The 6,000-nt window shown below is 33.8% G+C and overlaps 1 protein-coding gene across 1 annotated transcript in view; it reads right to left on the bottom strand.

Moving 5' to 3' along the window:
* NRXN1 (neurexin 1) overlaps window positions 1-6,000 on the bottom strand; it is a 702,150-nt gene that overhangs the window by 645,388 nt on the left and 50,762 nt on the right. The window lies entirely within an intron of this gene.

The following is a 6,000-nucleotide window of genomic DNA, read 5'->3' as shown; positions in this document are numbered from 1 at the left end:
TCATTCATATCTATAGGTCTCATATTTAATAGTATAGTTAACAAAAAAACCAAAAAGGAAAAAAAAAAAAAAAAAAAAAAAAAAAAAAAAAAAAAACCCACAACAGACAGGAATAACAATACCTTATTCAATGTGCAGAGCATATAAATGTAATGAATAGAACCAGCATAGCAAACAATAAATGACGTACTGTGATCCAAACCAAAACAGCAGCTATCTTCACACTGAACATGGAAACAACTTTACTTTACAAATGCAAAACTGATCCATAATGTTAAAGGACAGAAACAGACAACACTGAACATCAAGAATAGTGTCCTTACAACTCCACAAAACAAATACTAATGCATATGAAGACGCTTATGAAAATTGAAAAAAAAAAATCAATTAATAGTATTTTGAAAGTGTTGTGTGTTCTTTTGTTAAAAAAATATTTCAAGGAACCACTGTTCTGTAATTACAATTGTTTCAAAATACATTTATAAAAGAACTGTGCAAAAGCCACTAACAACACAACTCAGATCATTTCATTTGTAAAGACTCTATACAGCAAGCTAAAATACGCTTGGTACATTAATTCAGTCTGATTTTTATAGTTCATAACAAATGCTTTTTCATTTCAAGAAATGTATATTATTTCAAACTGGTTTGATAAGAAGAACGTCTAATGCTGGTAAATCATTTACTTTTCAGGAAAAAAAGGCATTTCAAAGAGCATTTTGCAGAACATGCTTGTAATGTTTGTAGAGCAGACACCACATTTCACTTCTGTTAGAACAAACCAATCCTCCCTCCAGAAGAGTAGTTATCTCCAAAAGCAGTTTAGAATAGCAAGATGATCAAGTCTTTTTCTTTCATCCCTTTGTATGTACCTCTTAACATTCAATATTGACAGCTATTATTTTTCATCTAGTCCGCATTATCAGTGAATTATCACGGTATTCTGCAGTGGGCCATTTTTTTAATATGGACAGCCTTCTAGTTAGAGCACTGGCATAACCTTATAAAAAATTTGCTGTTACCACTCTCTTACATCTCTCTTATATTTYGTATCAATGACATTTACAAGTATTTACATGGTGTGTCAAAGACAACCTTTGCAGTCAAACTGTGTAAGCAGCATAGGACATTTTCACAAAATCAGAAAGCGTGCTTCTCCTGTCTTCACTAATACAAAGTCTGAGCAGCAGCATATAAATTAATTAATTGAAACAAATAAAGTTCTAGTAAAGAATAAACTGTATGGAAAAAWTGGACAGGAATGGTTCTTACGACATGCAGTGGGATTTTCTCTAGAATCCATTCAGATGGATAGGAAGCTTTAAGTCGTACAGGTTGGATAAGACTTGGATTCCTTTTTGATTTTCATGGCTTCTGCACTGTGCTACTCTTTGGCATCTGTAAATGGGAGCACTGAGCTCTCACTGTGAATCATGAGCACAGTATGAGTTTATGAGTCCTCACTTTCTTTCAGGGAAGCATTTCTAATCAGTAGCTTTTAGTGTAATGGAAGTTACCACAATGCTTTCAAGGTCTGGGTTTATGTTGCAGTTGAAATGAGCTTAGTGACATCTCTAGTGTATCACTGTGTCACCAAACTGAAAGTATTATAGATTAGGTCAAGGCTGCTTACCCAAACTAGTATTTTATAAGCTGAAATAATATCAACAAAGAAAATATTGATATCATCACATGGAAATCAACCCCATATGTTTTATTTGTGAATGTTTACATATCCATGTATTTAGGCATGATCTGGGATAGTAGAGTTATTAAAATAGGTCAATTACATTTTTCATGCAAATTTATTGAAGAGAATATGCAATGGGAAAGTGCAGATTCGGACGAAAGTTATAGTTATGTAAATCTCCACAGAGACAAGACAGTTACTTCAAATACATACATACTGCTGTAAATCCATTAAAACRCAAGTTCAAATCTCTGGTTTAAACCTTCATAAACACATTTTAGTTTAGGATTGTTTCCTTAAAATTGTTTAGTTCAAATACATACACTTTGGAGCATAAATAGGAGAAATGTACTCAGAAAAAAATGTATGCTATGTAGATGTATGCTATCGTTTTCTCATTTATCAGAATGTGAAAAAAAAAGAAAAAAAAAGCTATATTCATAAAGTTTAAAGTACACAAATCAAATCCAGTAAGGACTGGAGTACAGATTTAGTTTGGAGAGAAACAGCACATGCYTTCTAAGTCCCAGCTTCTCCAGAAACTAAGAGGAATTGGATAAAAATAAATTTTCATACAAGAAGGATTATGGACGCTTTGTAACAAGAAGTGCATTCATGCTGGAAGAAAACAGTGGTGGCTACAAAGGAAAGCAGGAGTTCACTATATAGCAACGACATCCGTTGCACTTCTCTGAAATGAGATAAAAGTCCTGTTGGGAATTTCAAGTAAATAGGATTTATATGACTCAGTTAAGGAATTACAGGATTGGGCCCTGAGGGCTAAAGTTTGCACAGAAGAGCCTAGTCATTTTTGTGCAAGTGACACACATTTTTCTATCATTTACATATAAAAGTGATCTCACTCACTTATTTAAATTGGGTATTCCCTCTTGGAATTTGGTAATTTTCTTAGCAAATCTAAGGACTAAGTGCAAATGGAGAAGAGCAGAGCAGAGAGGAGCAGAGCACAGAGAGAGGAAGAGCAGAGCAGAGAAATTTCTTTTTGGAAAACTAGGTGTAAAAGTATTAGTAACTTACTCAGCACATCATCATGGGTCTCACTGACTTTGGATACTTTGTCTACTTTTCCAGGAGACAATCCTTCTATGAGTAGTTTACAAACTATGTATAAAGCACCTGGAATGCAAATTGTTTTCCTAAAAACACCCATTCATTCTTCTTTTTGCATCTATTTTTTCTTTAGCAAATATATCTATAGGGGCCATTGAAAGAAAAGAATAATGCTGTTTCAGATATGTTGCTGTATACCGCTGAGTGTATCTAAAAGTCACGGTCATATGAAGGAAACTATATCAAGTGATTTTTTTTTAAATTTTACTTCTTATGAAATCAGTTGTAATTCAAGAGTCGGATAGAAAAACTGTATAATTGCCTTTTTCCCCTTCAAAGATTAGTATCAGCTTATTTAGCGCAAACTATGAATACAGCTGTGATGATCTGTACCAGTTGAAGTCTTCACAATATACAGAGAATGATTGATAACTATAAGGGAAAGTCAGTTTACCTGCCAGGGTTAGGCTACTTGAGCTTGACATCCAAGGCTAAAAATTATGTCTAGTTCAATTCATCAGTGTAAAGTAGTATCTCATGTGCAGTTGTTCAGAAAGCACTTGGCTGGTATAGAAAACACAGCATCAACTTACAGAGAGTCTTACCAATACTAATCCCTTGGACAAAGTAATTCCAAGACAATATACTTTCTGGCAAGTTGCCCTGTCATAGAAAGTATAATACTAAGAATACATGTTACAGGCTATGTATAATATTGATTTCACTCTTTATCAGCATCTCCCACTGACTTTAACAGATGTTGTTCATGTGAACGAAGATCAGTATAAGATCAATACCTTGGGCAAGTTCACTTCTTTTTACTAAGATTAAGTAAATCTAACATGTCCTGTTATATATGTTGGTTTGCGAACATCCATTAAACATCCAATTCAATAGAGATTTGAAGGGGAAGAACTGACCAATGGAAATGGATGAACTATATGGTAAAAYGGACCTTGATGATCAGGAAACTCTCTAGAAGAGATAACATGAGCGTGAGCTGATAATGGATAAACTATAGATGATTGGAGAGATTTTGCCAGCTGCTATAATGCCTTACAGGGAGGCAAAATATGCTTCRTTAGACTAAGGTACTCCACTGCACTTACCCTCTTCACTTCTCGTGTACCAAAAACCTACACAGCTCTGAAAAGACCATGCAGGAGTTACACAGTACTTTAAAAAATCAGATCCCGAGAAAGTATTTTCATCCCTTAAAGTCATGAGAGACTCTCCTTAAGAAAAATAATTGTATAGCTATGATATGAAAAAATGGAAATTGTAGTTCAAAAAACCTTTGGCAAATAAATACCAATGAACRGAAGAAATCGGCTGCAGCTACACTGTGACTTGAATGTGAAATTCGCAGAATAATTATAGAGGTGAGTTCTGGTAAAAAATGCTAAGTTTTTAGTTAAAACAAAGCATTTAATCTTGTGAATCTATACTTTTAGAGGTGAATTAAATGTGTGCTTTGTTCTGGGGAAGAACACTTAAAGCAAGTTCTTCCTAGGGTTAATTTTTGCTCATTCGTCTTATACTTTTTTTTTTTTTTTTAAACTTGATCACTATAAATGATTCTCTCCTTTTCATCTGACTCAGTATATGAATGTTCTGAGCRCTGAATTCATACCTTTGCAGGCAGAAGTCGTTCTTGTTTAATGATGAAGTATTCATACTTTGTTAAGCAAATAAAAACTCTCTATGATTCTATAGTATTTCATGGAAGGAGCTCAGAGGCCTGAGATATACAAATGTCTACATGAAGCAGACACAAAAATTTAGTAKTAGATATTTCCATACAAACACAAGTGGTACTTGAGACTGATGTGAAGGACATTCAAATTTAAGAGACTGTGTGGTTTAGGGACTTCCGCTCATCAGCTGAGCTGATGTAGGGGGATTTTACTTTAGTTTGGGATAAAGAAGAATAAAAGCCAAACATTGAAGATATGTCTATTCTTAAACATACAATACTTTCTCTACAGGAAGATGATGCCCAGATTTTAACTTTTATGAAAGATCTTGCAAGAATCATACGGGCCATACAGTAACAAGTCATCATACATATAACTATTTATATATATATATATATATATATATATACACACACACACACACACACATATATATATATACACACACACACACATATATATAGTCATTGTAACAGAGAACTATTAAAACTGTTTATGATGTCATCTCTCCAGACCATAACGCCTGTGAAAATTGTTGTGATCTTTCAGATCAATGATTTAATTCTAAATCTCTGTTTTATTAAGTAGGAAAAAATTATGCATCACTGAATGTACTGAGAATTTGTAAACTCCTTATTTTAGTTAGGTAACTGAGGAGGGAATGTGTCCATGGAAGGATCTTACTGCCTGCTTCTCCTAAGAATTCTGGCTGTTCCTCAGTGTATTTAGACTACTATTTTAATTTTTTTTATCATACCAAAAAACAACTCTGTTACTGTCAATAACTTGGACAAATATATATACTTATTTTCAGGAAATGTCTCCATGTGACAATTTAATTTATTTGCAGACTTTCCTTCTACCTTTTGCTTTACGTCTCCTGTAGAAAGAATTGTAAATTTAATATGAAGTACAAAATGGCAAACAGAAGAAAATAAAGAAGACTTACTTTTTCACCAAGAGGAAAGATTAAAAACCTCTTCTTATCAAGCATAATAGAGAAGAAATGTTGTTATATATGCAGAGAAAAATTTCTCAGGAGATGAATATTTTAAAGGAAGAAAAATACTCAGTTCAGTTCAGACCCCAAACTACAGGGTCTTCAAAAAGCAACCAGAACAACAAAAGCACCACACATTATTCATCGAAATAACATCATGTGCAAAACATCAAGCCACTTCATGAAAGTGATAAACACAAACAATTCACTTGGACTTCTTCATCTACTTCTTTATCTCACTACAGATTATAAAAAGCAGAGACTGAAGAAGCAACAAGGTTTCACCAAAGGTTTATGCTATTTTAGATTTTATTCTGTCATTTCTAGGGCTATCCATGACCTTGTAAGGTCCAAACCACTCAAAGTGAACTAAGTTTCGTGGGTTTCTTCCTGTCCATTAATTTTTACTCATTACAGAAAAACAGCACCATGGCTCCACTTTCCTAAAAGCATCCTCCTTTGAAATGTTCCTTCCTTCCAGTAATAAACAAACTCATGTAAAAGCCCTTCCCCGCCCCTGCTGTTCATCACAGTAAAAACAA

This window comes from Rhea americana, unplaced genomic scaffold (assembly GCF_003343005.1).
Source record: "Rhea americana isolate MKP2758 unplaced genomic scaffold, rheAme1 scaffold_123, whole genome shotgun sequence".
Lineage (NCBI taxonomy): Eukaryota > Metazoa > Chordata > Aves > Rheiformes > Rheidae > Rhea > Rhea americana.
This window is presented reverse-complemented; position numbering and strand designations above follow the sequence as displayed.